We start from the raw sequence: 17,555 nt of genomic DNA on the forward strand, positions 1-17,555 counted from the left end.
GATCATGTTTGGCTGCAGCGTCATGTGATCAATGATGTCCAGTGGCAAATTTAAAACATGACTCTCGTATCCAGTAAGTTATGACCTGACTGATGACAGCGGGTCTCATTGCTGGAATCCGCTGTGATCCCAGGATACAGCGAGAGAGAGCACACAGGAAATCTGACTTGTTCCATCTATTACAGTCTGAGGAGCCAAGCGGTAAGATGTCCCTGCCAGCCACGCATTGTAAAAGGACGCTGGTTGACCTTGGGGAGATCAACCAAAACACTGCAGAGACACCATCACGTGTCTCGATGTCAGTGTTTTCTAGAACATTACCCCCTGGGAAATGCCCAGCTATGCAGTGTACCACATTCCATCTGGCTGTATCCTGGGATCGCAGCTCCAGAGTGACTCCTGGTGCAGTCAGAGACACTTCTGAGGAAGTGCCCAAACTTACTGGGAATGACAGGAACGCTTAAAGGGGAGTAAACTATTGATATTATATACTGTATATATATTTTTCTAGTCCATGTAGGATGAAGCCAGGATATAAAATAAATAAATATATATATAATAATATATACACTACCGTTCAAAAGTTTGGGGTCACATTGAAATGTCCTTATTTTTGAAAGAAGAGCACTTTTCAATGAAGATAACTTTAACCCCTTAAGGTCAAAGCCTATTTTCGTTTTTGCGCTTTTGCTTATTCCATTTTAAGTTTAAAAGTCCATAGCGCTTGCATTTTTTCACCTAGAGACGTATATGAGCGCTTATTTTTTGCGAAACCAATTGTACTTTGCAATGACAGGCATTATTTTTCCATAACATATGCTGCGAAACCGGAAAAAAATCATTTGCGCTGTCAAATTGAAAAAAAAACGAATTTGTTTTGATTTCGGGGAGTTTTGCATTTACGCCGTCCGTCCTATGGTAAAACTGACTTTTTTTATGCATGTTCCTCAAGTCGTTACGATTACTATGATATATAACATGTATAACTTATATTGTATCGGATGGCCTGTAAAAAATTCAAACCATTGTTAACAAATATACGTTCCTTAAAATCGCTCCATTCCCAGGCTTATAGCGCTTTTATCCTTTGGTCTATGGGGCTGTGTGAGGTGTCAGTTTTTGCACCATGATGTGTTCTTTCTATCGGTACCTTGATTGCGCATATACGACTTTTTGAGTTTTTTATTACATTTTTTCTGGATTTGATGCGACCAAAAATGCGCAATTTTGCACTTTGGAATTTTTTTTGCGCTGACGCCATTTACCGTGCGAGATCAGGAATGTAATTAACCCTTTAAGGACATGGCCCATTTTCGTTTTTACGTTTTCGGTTTTTCCTCCTTGTGTTTAAAAGGTCATAGCACTTGCATTTTTCCACCTAGAAACCCACATGAGCCCTTATTTTTTGCGTCACTAATTGTACTTTGCAATTACAGGCTGAATTTTTGCATAAAGTACACTGCGAAACCAGAAAAAAATTCAAAGTGTGGTGAAATTGAAAAAAAAAAACGCATTTCTTTTATTTGGGGGAAATGTGTTTTTACGCCATTCGCCCTGGGGTAAAACTGACTTGTTATGCATGTTCCTCAAGTCGTTACGATTAAAACGATATATAACATGTATAACTTATATTGTATCTGATGGCCTGTAAAAAATTCAAACCGTTGTTAACCAATATACGTTCCTTAAAATCGCTCCATTCCCAGGCTTATAGCACTTTTATCCTTTGGTCTATGGGGCTGTGCGAGGTGTCATTTTTTGCGCCATGATGTGATCTTTCTATCGGTACCTTGATTGCGCATATACGACTTTTTGATCGCTTTATATTACATTTTTTCTGGATTTGATGCGACCAAAAATGCGCAATTTTGCACTTTGGGATTTTTTTGCGCTGACGCCGTTTACCGTACGAGATCAAGAATGTGATTAATTAATAGTTCGGGCGATTACGCACGCGGCGATAGCAAACATGTTTATTTATTTATTTATTTGTTTACTTTTATTTAAAACCTGGGAAAAGGGAGGTGATTCAGACTTTTATTAGGGGAGGGGGCTTTTTACTATTAACAACACTTTTTTTTTTTTTTTTTTTTTACACATATACTAGAAGCCCCCCTGGGGGACTTCTAGTATATACACTGTGATCTCTCATTGAGATCTCTGCAGCATAGATATGCTGCAGAGATCCATGAGATCGGCACTCGTTTGCTTTCGGCTGCTGCAGGCGAAAACGAACGAGTGCCGAGCCGAGGACGGCGCCATCTTGGACGCGTCCCCGGCCGGCATCAGTAACGGAGATCGCTCCTCCGGGACAAGGTCCCGGAGGAGCGATCTCCCCCACAAGACACCAGGGAAACGTTGCCTCCGGTAATCGGAGGCAGCTGTCAACTTTGAAAGCTGCCTCCGATTAGCTAATTAGCGGGCACGGCGATCAGACCGTGCCCGCTAATAGCAGCGGTCCCGGGCTACTCGCGGCACCCGGGATCGCGGCACTTCAAAGCGGGGCCGCCGCGCGGCCCCGCTTTGAAGTGCAAGTGAGGACATATGACGTAGGGGTACGTCATATGTCCTTAAGAGGTTAATTAATAGTTCGGGCGATTACGCGCGCAGCGATACTAAATATGTTTATTTATTAATTTATATTTATAAAATGGGAAAAGGGGGGTGATTTGGACTTTTATTAGGGGAGGGGATTTTTTATTAATAAAAACACTTTTTTACTTTTTTTTTTACTGTAACTAGAAGCCCCCCTGGGGGACTTGTATATAGACAGCACTGATCTCTCATAGAGATCAATGCTGTGTATATACACAGCAAAGATCGATTAGATCGGTCATAGATTACTATGGCCTGCTGCAGGCCATAGCAATCTATTGCCGAGCCGGGATCAGCGTCATTCCGACGCTGAGGCCCGGCACGGGCAGATCGCGGGGGGGGGGAGATCCGTCCGACTAGACACCAGGGACGTGAGGTCTGAAGCCTTTAAGTGCAGCTGTCAGGTTTGACAGCTGCACTTAGAGGCTTAATTAGCCGGCGCGGCAACGGGACCCGCGCCGGCTAATAGAGGCACTGCCCGGCTGCACATGTCAGCCGGGATCAGCGCCGTTCGACCCCGCTCTGAACACCCCGAGCGGCACCATGACGTATCAGATACGTCATGGGTCGCTAAGGGGTTAAACTAGTCCTAACTTTACACAAATACACTCTATACATTGCTAATGTGGTAAATGACTATTCTAGCTGCAAATGTCTGGTTTTTGGTGCAATATCTACATAGGTGTATAGAGGCCCATTTCCAGCAACTATCACTCCAGTGTTCTAATGGTACAATGTGTTTGCTCATTGGCTCAGAAGGCTAATTGATGATTAGAAAACCCTTGTGCAATCATGTTCACACATCTGAAAACAGTCTAGCTCGTTACAGAAGCTACAAAACTGACCTTCCTTTGAACAGATTGAGTTTCTGGAGCATCACATTTGTGGGGTCAATGAAACTCTCAAAATGGCCAGAAAAAGAGAACTTTCATCTGAAACTCGACAGTCTATTCTTGTTCTTAGAAATGAAGTCTATTCCATGCGAGAAATTGCTAAGAAATTGAAGATTTCCTACAACGGTGTGTACTACTCCCTTCAGAGGACAGCACAAACAGGCTCTAACCAGAGTAGAAAAAGAAGTGGGAGGCCGCGTTGCACAACTAAGCAAGAAGATAAGCACATTAGAGTCTCTAGTTTGAGAAACAGAGGCCTCACAGGTCCTCAACTGGCATCTTCATTAAATAGTACCCGCAAAACACCAGTGTCAACATCTACAGTGAACAGGCGGCTGCGGGATTTTGGCCTTCAGGGCAGAGTGGCAAAGAAAAAGCCATATCTGAGACTGGCCAATAAAAGAAAAGATTAAGATGGGCAAAAGAACACACACATTGGACAGAGGAAGACTGGAAAAAAGTGTTGTGGACGGATGAATCCAAGTTTGAGGTGTTTGGATCACAAAGAAGAACGTTTGTGAGACGCAGAACAAATGAAAAGATGCTGGAAGAATGCCTGACGCCATCTGTTAAGCATGGTGGAGGTAATGTGATGGTCTGGGGTTGCTTTGGTGCTGGTAAGGTGGGAGATTTGTACAGGGTAAAAGGGATTCTGAATAAGGAAGGCTATCACTCAATTTTGCAACGCCATGCCATACCCAGTGGACAGCGCTTGATTGGAGCCAATTTCATCCTACAACAGGACAATGACCCTAAACACACCTCCAAATTGTGCAAGAACTATTTACAGCAGAAGCAGGCAGCTGGTATTCTATCGGTAATGGAGTGGCCAGCGCAGTCACCAGATCACCACCCCATTGAGCTGTTGTGGGAGCAGCTTGACCGTATGGTACGCCAGAAGTGCCCATCCAACCAATCCAACTTGTGGGAGCTGCTTCTAGAAGCGTGGGGTGCAATTTCTCCAGCTTACCTCAACAGATTAATAGCTAGAATGCCAAAGGTGTGCAATGCTGTGATTGCTGCAAAAGGAGGATTCTTTGACAAAAGCAAAGTTTAATCTAAAAACAATGTTATTTCAAATACAAATCATTATTTCTAACCTTGTCAATGTCTTGACTCTATTTTCTATTCATTTCACAACGTATGGTGGTGAAGAAGTGTGACTTTTCATGGAAAACACAAAATTGTTTGGGTGACCCCAAACTTTTAAAAGGTAGTGTATATAGATAGTGTGTGTGTGTTTTATTTTTTTTTTCTCCTGGCTCCATCCTATATGGGATAGAAAATCCCTTTCCTCTATGGCTAGATGATGAGAAGAGGGGAATCTGCAGCTCTGTATTGCAGAGATGGAAAACCGCCTGCATCACTCAGCCCTGACTAACACACCAGAATAATGAGAGAATAAAGCATTTTGCACAAAGAAAAATTTTGTAGCGTATGACTCGAATCTTGGTCCCCAAAATCCCTTCTGTTTTTACTCTGAGGTGTACAGTGTCCCTCAGTGATAGGACCATTCACCAGACTCCTTAGGATAAAAATTTACAGGTTATATTGAATCTCTTCCTACAAACATTTTTATTATTTTATAGTAGATAGGTTGGTATAAAAATGGGATGTGGGCATGCACTGTAGCACATAGCTGTGGCTCCTTTCACTTTAGTGGCCTGAACATAGTCAGTGACTATGATGGGGCCACCTAATATGAATAAATGGTGCCATAGTTCTGTACTCAAAGTGGCTATTATTATTAGATTATTTGGAACAAATTCTGACCATAATTTATAAGACTCATATGGACACCATGGACTCAAAAACATGTAAAAAAAAAATGTATCGACTGACCAATCATGAGAAGAGCGGGAAGAAACACAAGCTGCCCTGCACCCCTCCCCCTAAACTGTGTCTATGACAGCCCCATAGACTTACATGATGAGTAGTGTTGAGCGAACTTGCCAAACTGTTCGGCTTTGGACTGGGCAGCTAGACAAGTTAGATGCCGCTTTAGGGAGTCCTGGAAACCATGGATATGGCCATAGGCTTACCATAGGGTGACATCCAACTTTTTCAGCCACTGGGAGTCAGAGCATTCAGATTTGAAGAACCCAAGAATTTGCAGAACCCAAACAGTTTGGCAAGTTCGCTCAACGCTAGTTATCTTGGTCACATGACGTGATTCTGGGAGAAAACACACTAAGTGTGCACTTCTGCTGGCTCAATCCCGCAATCACTCAGGCCTACAACTCATCCAATGTCTTTTTTCAGACTTTCCTGTTTTCACATGAAGCTTTAAAGAGGTAGTTCACAAAAAAAATCCTTTCAGATCAACTGGTGTCAGAAAGTGCCAGAGATTTGTAATTTAATTGTATTTAAAAAAAAAAATCTCCAATTTTCCAGTACTTAGCAGCTGCTGTATGTCCTGCAGGAAGTGATGTATTCTTTCCAGTCTGACACAGTGCTCCCTGCTTCCTCCTCTGTCTATGTCAGGAACCGTTAAGAGCAGGAGAGGTTTTTTATGGGGATTTGCTGCTGCTCTGGACAGTTCCTGACATGGACAGAGGTGGCAGCAGAGAGCACTGAAAAGGAGGTTTTTTGGTCTTCTACGGCCTCCTTATTTTGTGTCCGTGACGTCACTACACCCTCGGGCGGAAGTTTTTTATGGTGCACGCTGACGGCCGGAGTGTGCCCTTTCACCAACTACCACACCGCCCACCTTGGGACTTGAGTTCTGTATGGAATTATCCCGGCCAAATACTGCATCCAGTACCCAATTCACCAACAGCGATCACCTCCTGTCTACGATCACTGTGGACCGTCTCTGAATGAACTTACCTGATCGGGACTTGCTCCAATCACCCAGGTACGAACACTGATGTGTATTGCTATGCTGGAGAGGGCAAGGTGATTTCTTGAGGTTCTACAGGTTGACGGATCAGTGTGAATATAGCCGAGGGATCGCATTGTGCACTGCCTACAGGCTATTGCCGCAGGATATACTATATCCACCAATCACCATATTGGTTGTGAGGGGAATTTATGTGCAAAAGAATACAGTGAGTAGTGCCGATGTTTGTATCTAGATCACTAGCTTAGCGAACTAGTAGCTATTTTTACTTTGTTGTGGATGACAGGTCCTTGTTCACCATCCTGCAGCACCACTATTTGGATTGTGGCGCAATCAGGGCTGTTGTCTGTCTACTTAGACAGTTCAACACACACTTTCTTTGTTTTTACACCTGAAAAGAAAACATCACTTCCTGCAGGACATACAGCAACTGATAAGTACTGGAAGAGGGGATTTTTTAATAGAAGTAAATTACAAATCTCTGGCACTTGTTGATTTGAAAGAAAAACGTTTTTGGTCAACAACCCCTTTAATACCATGTGACTGTAAGAAAGCGATGGCAGTGATTCGTCTGTCATTCGGACTTTCCTGAAAGGAAACGTGACATTTCTAGAGATGAGCGAATCGGGTTCGAGTCCATCCGAACCTGAACGTTCGGCATTTGATTAGCGGGGGCTGCTGAAGTTGGATAAAGCTCTAAGGTTGTCTGGAAAACATGGATACAGCCAATGACTATATACATGTTTTCCACATAGCCTCAGGGCTTAATCTAACTTCAGCAGCCACCGCTAATCAAATGCCGAAAGTTTGGGTTCAGATGGACTCGAGCATGCTCGAGGTTCGCTCATCTCTAGACATTTCCTTTCCCGGTACATTTCAGTGCGGTAGAATGTATTCTTGTATTATTGTTATTATTACTGGACTTCATTTATCTTCCTGGGGATTTATTTTTTTTATACAAAGATTCTCTGCATGACCACAAGTCACAGTAAATGTCATCATACTCATCCACCGATCTTCCGTAAGATGAACGTCCATCTGTGAAACCTTGCTGAGATCTCGTCATGGTACAATGCTAAATGTCAGGCACAAATGGATACAAATAGCCTACTTACCAATGTTTTCTACACAATGTGCCTTCCTCCACATTCCGTTCTGGGGATTATCAGGACCATTTGTACTATAACTAGATGGTCAGTAATTTTCCTCATTCATAGGAATTCATTTACTGAAATTATGGAATGATTTTGTATTATTAAGAATAAAAAAGTACCAGTCCTCAAAGTGTGAGACTAAACTAATTGTGACCTTGTAGTCCTTAAAATGTCTTATACGGGCAATTTAAGATAATTTTTAATATAGCACTTATACTAAAAGGTATATATGAATGAATAGGATATGATTACTGATGAGCGAACCTCGAGCATGCTCGAGTCGATCAGAACCCGAACTTTCGGCATTTGATTAGCGGTGGCTGCTGAAGTTAGATAAAGCCCTAAGGCTATGTGGAAAACATGGATATAGTCATTGGCTGTATCCATGTTTTCCAGACAACCTTAGAGCTTTATCCAACTTCAGCAGCCACTGCTAATCAAATACCAAACGTTCGGGTTCGGATCGACTCGAACCCGAACCTGGTTCGCTCATCTCTAATCTAAACCCATCTGACCCGCCATGTTTCTCCACAGAGATCTGGATTCATCTGACCGGCCACATTTCTCTAAGGTCCGATGGATTAAGATCTCTGTGGAGAAACATGGCCAGTCAGATGGATCTAGATCTCCCTCTTGCTCCCATATAATATTTAGGTCACCCTGTGCCCCCATGTAGTAGTTGAACCACCTTGTCTCAGTATAGTAGTTACTCCCCTCTGTGCACCAATATAGTTAAGACCCCCTCTGTGTATTAATATAGTGGTTAGGCCCCCTGTAGGTAGTTTCCCTGGTAGGCAGGCATCCTCCTCGATAACTCTCCAGTAATACGCCCCCCTGTATGTAGATTTCTCCATGTAGACATCCCCTGTAGGTAATCCCTTCCGGCAATTAGCATCATGGGACTGTATGTTACAGGAGGGAAGTGGGGTCATGCAGAATCATATTTATCACTAGTTACATACTGCCCGCGACAGTCATTTTTAAAAAAAAATTATTATTTTCTCTGTATAATTGGGTTTTTCAGGATTCTTCACTCAACATTTTCAGTGCTGAAGCAGCATAGAAGAAATCTGATGACTGTAAAGGAGAGAGGAGCAGAGTTAGAGGGAGTATAGTTTATACTGGGGGCAGGATGGGGGAATAGGGTCTATATATAGCTATTATATCCCTGCCACCACTAGAGGGTGCTTACTGCATACTGCACTACTATACAGATCAATAGGAGCTGTAGAAATCCTTGTGCAGTAAGCTCCCTCTAGTGGCAGCAGCATCAAGTAAATTATCACTCACTTGTTCCTCTTCCTCCTCCAGGAGGAATCTCTGTCACCCAAAGAAAAGAGACAAATAGGATCAGAGTCATGTGATGATCCCAGGATCAGTCTATAGGGGTCTATACATTGAGAGGAGACTCAGTGAGGAAGAGATGAATGCACAAAAAGTATGTGACCCCCTGAGCTCCTCCTGCGGTGTTCTATACTTACTGGGCCTCCTGGATCCCCACTGATTCCTTGGATGAGGGCTTCTTTTCTTGCTCGATGTAGTGGCCTGGGTCCCTGGTCCGATTTTTATGGAATTTCCAGTGTATGAAAGAAGAGGATGGGCTATATGCACACACAGGACACACCAGATCAAAGTACCGGATACAGGTGACAGATGCTGGGTACGAAGACACAGGTTCTGGTCACATGGTGCAGTTCCCACTAAGCGGGTAACTTAATGCAGGTACGGTAGCAGGTGCAAACACGGGTTGGGTCAGGTTCACACTCAGGACAGGACCACGCAAGTATACTGGGAGGCACTGGGAGTGTTGGTTCAGACGGAAGGAAGCAACAGGACACCACATCGGGAACACAGGAACCAGGTAGGACAGGCCAGGAACACTTTAACAGGAACCTGAAGCAACAACAGATACATCTTTGCAGAAGCAAAGGACCTTATGTTGGCAGCATTTATTAAACTATCTTTTTTTTAGACAATAGAAAGCTTAAAACATTAGCAGCAATTTTCCAAATTTTCGGTAAAATTTCAAAATCAGATATTTTTAGTGACCTGTTCAGGTTTACTAAAAGTGTATTTGAGGGGACTGTATGTTAGAAAGCCCCACAAAGCACCCCATTTTAGAAACTGCAACCCCAACTGTGCAAAAGCATATCCAGAAAGCTTTTTAACCCTTTAGGGGAGTCTCAGAAATAAAAGCTAAGTGCATAAGAAATTTGAAAATTAAAATTTTTTGTGCAGAGATTTTATTGTAATCCAATATCTTTCCTAATTGTAAACCTATTACCAGAGAAATGCACTCCAATATTTATTGCCCCATTTCTACAGTTTATAGAAATACCCCATATGTGGCCCTATTGCGCTATTTGACGCAACCACAAGCCTCAGTTATAAAGGAGCGCCTAGTAAATTTCAACGCCTCCGTTATATTTGGTCATTTTCGACTGTACCACTTCAGGTTGGCAGAGGCTCTGGGGTGCCAGAACATAATAAACACCCCTAAAGGGACACCATTTAGAAAACGACACCCCTCAAGGAATGAAACAAGGGGTGCGGTGAGCATTTGGACCCCACAGGTGCTTCACAGATTTTCAGAATGATGTGGCATGAAAAAGGAAAAATTAAATTTTTTACACTAAAACGTTGTTCTAGCCTTCAATTTTTCATTTTCACAAGGAGATAAAGGGAAAAAAAAACACCAAGCGTGAAGAGCAGTTTCTTCCAAGTACGGAAATACCCCACATGTGGACATAAAGTGCCAAGCGGGCCTAGGACAACCCTCCAAAGGGAAGGAGTGCCAATAAGCCTTTGGAAGCTGAATTTCACTGGAATGGATTTCAAGGGCCATGTCGCATTTACAAAGCCCTCGTGCTGCCAAAACACTGGAGACCCCCCACAAGTGACCCCATTCTGGAAACTACACCCCTCAAGGAATCTAACAAGGGGTGCAGTGAGCAAATGGACCCCACTGGTGACGGGCACAAATGTGAAACAATGTGACGTGAAAGGGAAAATTTTCATTTTTTCACTTTCACGGCACAAATGTCGCCATTATCAAGGGGTCCATATCCTCACTGCACCTCTTGTTAGATTCCTTGAGGGGTGTAGTTTCCAGAATGGGGTCACTTGTGGGGGGGGTTTCACTGTCTTGGCAGCACAAGAGCTCTGTAAATGCGACATGGTGTTCATCATCCATTCTGGCCAAATCCAGCCTTCCAAATCCAAATGGCACCCCTTCCCTTCGGAGGCTTATGCTGCGCCCACATGGCGCTTTATGTCCACATGTGGGGTATTTACGGACTCAGGGGAAATTGCTCTTCACATTTTGTGTTTTTATTTTCTCTTTTAACCCCTTGTGAAAATAAAAATTCAAGGCTAAACCTACATTATAGTGTAAAAAATGTAGTATTTCATTTTCACACCACATTGTTCCACATTTGTGCCCGTCACCAGTGGGGTCCATATTCTCACTACACCCCTTGTTACATTCCTTGAGGGGTATAGTTTCCATAATGGGGTCACTTGTGGGGGGCTTCAACTGTCTTGGCAACACAGAGTCCTTTTAAATACAACAAGGCCCTCGAAATCCATTCCAGCCAAATCCAGCCTCCAAAAGCCAAATGGTGCTCCTTCCCTTTGGAGGCTTACCCTGCACCCGCTTGGCGCTTTATGTCCAAATGTGGGGTATTTTCGTACTCAGGGGAAATTGCTCTACACATTTTGTGTTTTTTTTAACCCCTTTTGAAAATGAAAAAAGACAAAATTAATGATTTAGTGAAAAATTAAGGAGTTAAAAAAAAAATGAACACAAAATGTGTTCCACATGTGGACATATTGTGTGATATGGGCACGGGGCAAGCCACCAAAGGGACAGAGCACCATTTAAAGTCTGGAATGGAGGATATGTCGCAATTACAAAGCCCCCGTGTTGCCAGGACAGTAGAAACTCCCTACAAGTGACCATTCTGGAAACTACACCCCTCAAGGAATCTAACAAGGGGTGCAGTGAGCATATTGACCTCACTGGTGATGGGCACATATATAGAACATATGCTGTGAAAAAAAAATACAATTTTTTTCATTTTCACGGCACCCCTTGTTAGATTCCTTATGGGGTGTAGTTTCCAGAATAGGGTCACTTGTAATTGCATCATGGCCAGCCTCTAATGGAAATGGCGGCCATACTATTTAGTTGGAGAAAGGAATATTTATTAATTTATTTGGGGCTATTATGCCAATTATTAGTTTATAAGGTTGAAAAGGACAGGAGTCCATAAAATTCAACCTGTGTTAACCAGAGGAAGGCAAAAAAAACCCTTGTGAGGTAGACAACAGTAGCCTCATCACTGGGAACAAATTCCTTCCCAAAATGGCAATCAGAATAATCCCTGGATCAACGTGACCCCTGAAATAGGAATAAGGGACAGAATTTAGATAATGTAGAACTCCAATTACATGTGGTACGCCTTGAAGCGATCCTATATGCAGAGGCCGGGGTGATCAGGACAGATGTCACACTGGAAAATGGTGTCCTTCCTGACCCCTCTGTTACGCCACACTCTGCACTTCTGGGGTCTCCTGTTTTCCAGTATGAGGGACGTCACCTGGAAAATGTTGCTCTGGTGCGATACGGGGTCCTTCATATCCAGAAGCTCCAGGTCCGCTCCATGGCTGCTAAATATTTGGGCTTTATTACTGCTTCTGATATTTTCGGATCGTGCCACAAGCTACAGTAGCTCGGGCAGCGAGGGACCGGAAGAGAGGGATGCTGGTATAAAAGTTATCCCCGTACAGCAGTGGGAAGATCAGTTACCAAACAATCTTCCCACTAACTCGGAGGATAGGGGGGCATCTCGGGGCTGGATTCGGGTGTCCTTTCCTTCAGACACTCTAAGGGTACGTGCACACTGCGGAATAGCGATGGATAACCCTTTGTGCATTCCGCAGCTGACACCCGTCGGCGGGCTGATGCAGGCACACATCTCCGCCTGTGTCATAGACTCCATTCTATGCACGGGCGGATTCTGCCCTCTGTTCAAAGAATGAATAAGTTAATTCTTTGGACGGACTACGGAATCTGCCCGTGCATAACATGGAGTCTATGACATGGGCGGAGACGCACGCGCCCACATCAGTCCGCCAGCGGGTGCTAGCTGCGGAATCCACAAAGGGTTATCCTTCGCTATTCCGCAGTGTGCACATACCCTAAATCTGTAAGTGTACCCTGAGGTACTCTCACAGAGTTTGTAAAATTTCACGCCATACCGTGATCTTATTGGGACGGTACCTCCAGACACGTCACTGAGGATGAGGATGAATGGAGGAAAAAAGGATCCCCCATTCATCCTCACTGGCTGTTTCAGTGTCGGAGGCAATAATAGCGTATGCCTCCGACACAGAAAACACCCTAGGAGCCATTTTTATATGGGGATTGGTACATGGAGTGTGTAAATGTCTAGTGGTGTACTATAAAACTTTATTTTGTGTAGTGTAGTGTTTTTACTTGTTTTTTTAACATTAAGTATAAAAAAACCTATGCCAAAAAAGGTGTTGCTGATAAATGCCGCACGTACTGTATGGCAGTGGCAGTAGGATATAGAAAAAAAACAGGATTTGCTGATTAGCAGCGCACTTACGTGCGATGCTGATCAGCACTCAGCGGTGATAGGGTGCGTAAAATAAAATAAAAAAAAATGGAAAAAAACAAACACTTTCTACAACCCTATAGCTACTGATAAGTGTATAATATACACTTATCAGCCGCTAGGGGGCAGTAGGACGCAAAAGCCGGAAAAATCCGAAGATAGACGACGCTGGAGCTGAAAGAAGCCGAAGATAGCCGACGAGACTGGTGGAAAAAGCTGAAGACAGCCGATGGGAAGAAGGATGCTGCGGGACCTGGAAGACATCGCTTCTGACCCTGGATCAGGTGAGTATGGGACAACACCTGCTCTGGACACCTCAGCTACCTAGCTGAGGTGTCCAAAGCAGATATTTAACCCTTTGTTGGGGGACATTTATCGCCGTGATCGCGGCGATTGGGACGTGGCACCGTGGCCACCATTACTGTTTAAAGTAATGGCGGTCGGTGCCGAAAAGCTATGATGGCCTGCTGTACATTACAAACCGCGGGCCCGTTTGCGTTAAGGCACAGGCTTCGGGGGAGTACATTTATGCCCGCGGTCGTTAAGGGGTTAAAAACCCAAGCTACAAGTGCGGAATAATTAAGACACTAAGCCTTAACTCTCAGAAGCATGCGCACGCACCCCCTCTAGTGGCTGGATCTATACTACATGCAGGGGACACATGTGGCGCGGGTCGAAGATCTGAAGGACTAGCAGTGGTGAATGAACACGCGGCAGCTGGAATGCCCGACATTACATATACAAAATATCAGCTTCACCTGCTTCTGAGCTATGGATAAATCCACACTATCTAGCTGTGTCAGTCTGAAACATTTAGAAGACTGTGATGAAAGACTATAATGGCTGAAATCTTCACCAAGGAGAAAACTCAGACACACAGCTTAAATACACCATGCAGAGACAAGAAAAACTACTTGTTACAGAAAACAAACTCTGATGGGATAAATATGCCCAGGAATTGGAAGACTAGCGGACAGACTCTGTTTACACCTGGAACACAGGCAGAGATGCCGCCTCCACATTAAAAAGAACCAATCATGGGCGAAAATTAAAAAAAAAAATTCACTAATTAAATGTAAATTGCCATTTTATTAATATTTGTAAATAGAATTTATTATTTTTATTGCTGCGTTTTGGCACTGTACACATTTTCCTTTCCTGTCTTCCTTGCTGCGGCGGACAAGAGGATTGGGTAATGTATAAGATACAAACTGCAAAGGCAGTCTGTATCTTCTTAAATAGACAAAATGAAGATACAGACTGCCTTTGCAGTCTGTATCTTTTACTTTACCTAATCCTCTTGTTCGGTACAGCAAGGCTTGGCGCGGCCATCTTGATTACGTCACTTGTGTTTCAGCGGTGGAACGCAAGTAACGTAATCAAGATGGCGGTGGCCGGCATTACTGCACGGGAGCAAGTGGATTAGGTAAAGTAGAAGATACAGACTGCAAATGCAGTCTGTATCTTCATAAATAGACTTCATAACCATCTCCCCAGACATTCCCCACTGCTGGAACAGATCATAAGGTCACTGGGGGTCCTCCAGCACCTCATCCACCACCCCCTCATCCTCCACCACTCTCTTCTCCAGCAACTCATCCTCCACAACCACCACCTCCTCCAGCACTATCCCCATCCTCCACCACCTACCCCAGCAGCACCACCGCCTCCATCATCACCGCCTCATCCACTACCATGGCACTGTTATTTCAGGGAAGTCCTCTAATCCTGGATAACCCCTTTAACTTGTACCTGCACTTAAAAACATGGCTAAATCTATTACCACAACTACTTCATTTATTCCAGGGATGGGAACACATTGTACATTTATAGCAAAGGGGGATTCCCACCAAATCCAATATAGTATATACCTGTAGGGATCAGGATAGAGGGGTAATGCCATCATACTGTATATAATCTATATATCAAAATGAAAGTTTGTCTGTCTGTCCGTCCCGTATAGACTTCCAAACGCCTGAACCGTTTGACCCCAAATTTGGCCCACAGATACATTTGGTGCCCGGGAAGGTTAGAGCGAAGGTCCCATCCCCGCCAGATGTACAGGAGGGGAGGGGGAAGAGCGGTACCCCATAGAGATGAATGGGAGAATCTCCACACTGCACACACAGGTGATATAATTAGCTGCAGCTGCCCAGAGGAAACGGCAGTTGGGAGCCTTAGTAACCTATAGGATTACTACTTTCATTTTCATAGGGAGCTGGAATCTGAATGGTTGCTAGGGCCAGCTGCCTCACAACATCCACAGAAATGGTAGACCCTCTACTCCATCTATACAGTGCATGTATACAGGACCCCCTACTCTATCTATACAGTACATGTATACAGGACCCCGTACTCCATCTATACAATACATGTATACAGGACCCCCTACTCCATCTATACAGTACATGTATACAGGGCCGTATTACCAGCTGCTGCTGCCCTAAGCACTAAACCTGAAGATGCCCCATCCTCACTCACCAATTAGCATCAGGATTGGTAGGTAATAGCTCCACACGTCACATTTAACACCACCACACCAGGCCTGAGCAATACCACCTTACTGTGACTGGATAACACTGTCATACCACACCTGACCAATACCGCCATGCTGTGACTGGGTAACACCGCCAGACCTGACCAATACTGCCATACTGTGACTGGATAACACCACTATACCAGACCTGACCAATACCGCCACACTGTGACTGGAGAACACCGCCATACCAGACCTGACCAATACTGCCATACTGTGACTGGATAACACCGCTATACCAGACCTGACCAATAACGCCATACCTTCCCTCAAAAAGACACCAGATATTTTTGCAAGTCATTACGGGAGGGTACTGCCCCTCAGCAAGGTGCTACCCTAGGCACCAGACCATGGGCGCCTAATGGTCAATACGACCCTGCAGGTATACAGGACACTTCAGGTATACAGGACCCCAAAACTATACACTACAGGTGCACAGGACCTCCACCAACTATATACTACAGGTATACAGGACCCCAAACTTTACACTACAGGTATACAGGACCCCAAAACTATACACTACAGGTATACAGGACTTCCACCAACTATATACTACAGATATACAGGACCCCAAACTATAAACTACAGGTATACAGGACCCCTAAACTATACACTACAGGTATACAGGAACTCTGCCATCTATATACTACAGGTATATAGGACCCCAAACTATACACTACAGCAGTGCTTCCCAACCTTTTCCACCTCGGGGCACACCTTGGAAAAAAAAAAAATCCTCGGGGCACCCCTACTAAATAATGTTCTACAAAATAAGAAAACCGTCATACAGTGACTCACAGGTGACGTCTTCTTTGATCTGAGAAGTCACTTTCCCTTTTCCTCTCCATCCGCCATGATGATTTCTTCCAGCTACTTTTTCATCTCTTCAGAACCTGCGAGACAAACAATTTAGGCTCCGCACATTTCTAGCAACTTCCTTTCCTTTGTCCTTCCTGTAGGCTCCCAAAGTAACTGCGCTGTTTGGTGTTATGTGCAGTAAAGCGAGTAGGAATGTGGGATGCCCCCTGTATGTAGGATCCCCTGCTGTGATGAACTAATAATGCCCCCAGAGGTGCCACATATACTAATAATGCCCCCAGAGGTGCCCCCATGAGCTAATGGTTCCCCCATGAGCTAATAATGCCCCCAGAGGTGCCCCCATATACTATTAATGCCCCAGGGGTGGCCTCCATATACTAATAATGCCCCCAGAGGTGCCCCCATGAACTAATAATGCCCCCAGAGGTGCCCCCATGAACTAATAATGCCCATAGAGGTGCCCCATGAACTAATAATGCCCCCAGAGGTGCCCCCATATACTAATAATGCCCCAGGGGTGGCCTCCATATACTAATAATGCCCCCAGAGGTGCCTCCATGAGCTAATGGTTCCCCCATGAGCTAATAATGCCCCCAGAGGTGGCTCCCATGAGCTAATAGTGCCCCCAGAGGTGCCCCATGAGCTAATAATGCCCCCAGAGGTGGCCCCCATGAACTAATAATGCCCCCAGAGGTGCCCCCATGAATTAATAATGCCCCCAGAGATGCCCCCATGAGCTAATAATGCCCCCAGAGGTGCCCCCATGAGCTAATAATGCCCCCAGAGGTGCCCCTATATACTAATAATGCCCCAGGGGTGGCCTCCATATACTAATAATGCCCCCAGAGGTGCCCCCATGAGCTAATAATGCCCCCAGAGGTGCCCTCATATACTAATAATGCCCCCAGAGGTGCCCCCATGAGCTAATAATGCCCCCAGAGGTGCCCCCATATACTAATAATGCCCCCAGTGGTGGCTCCCATGAACTAATAATGCCCCCAGATTTCCCCCTTATATACTAATAATGCCCCCAGAGGTGCCCCCATGAACTAATAATGCCCCCAGAGGTGCCCC

This window comes from Dendropsophus ebraccatus, chromosome 3, assembly GCF_027789765.1.
Source record: "Dendropsophus ebraccatus isolate aDenEbr1 chromosome 3, aDenEbr1.pat, whole genome shotgun sequence".
NCBI classification, from domain to species: domain Eukaryota; kingdom Metazoa; phylum Chordata; class Amphibia; order Anura; family Hylidae; genus Dendropsophus; species Dendropsophus ebraccatus.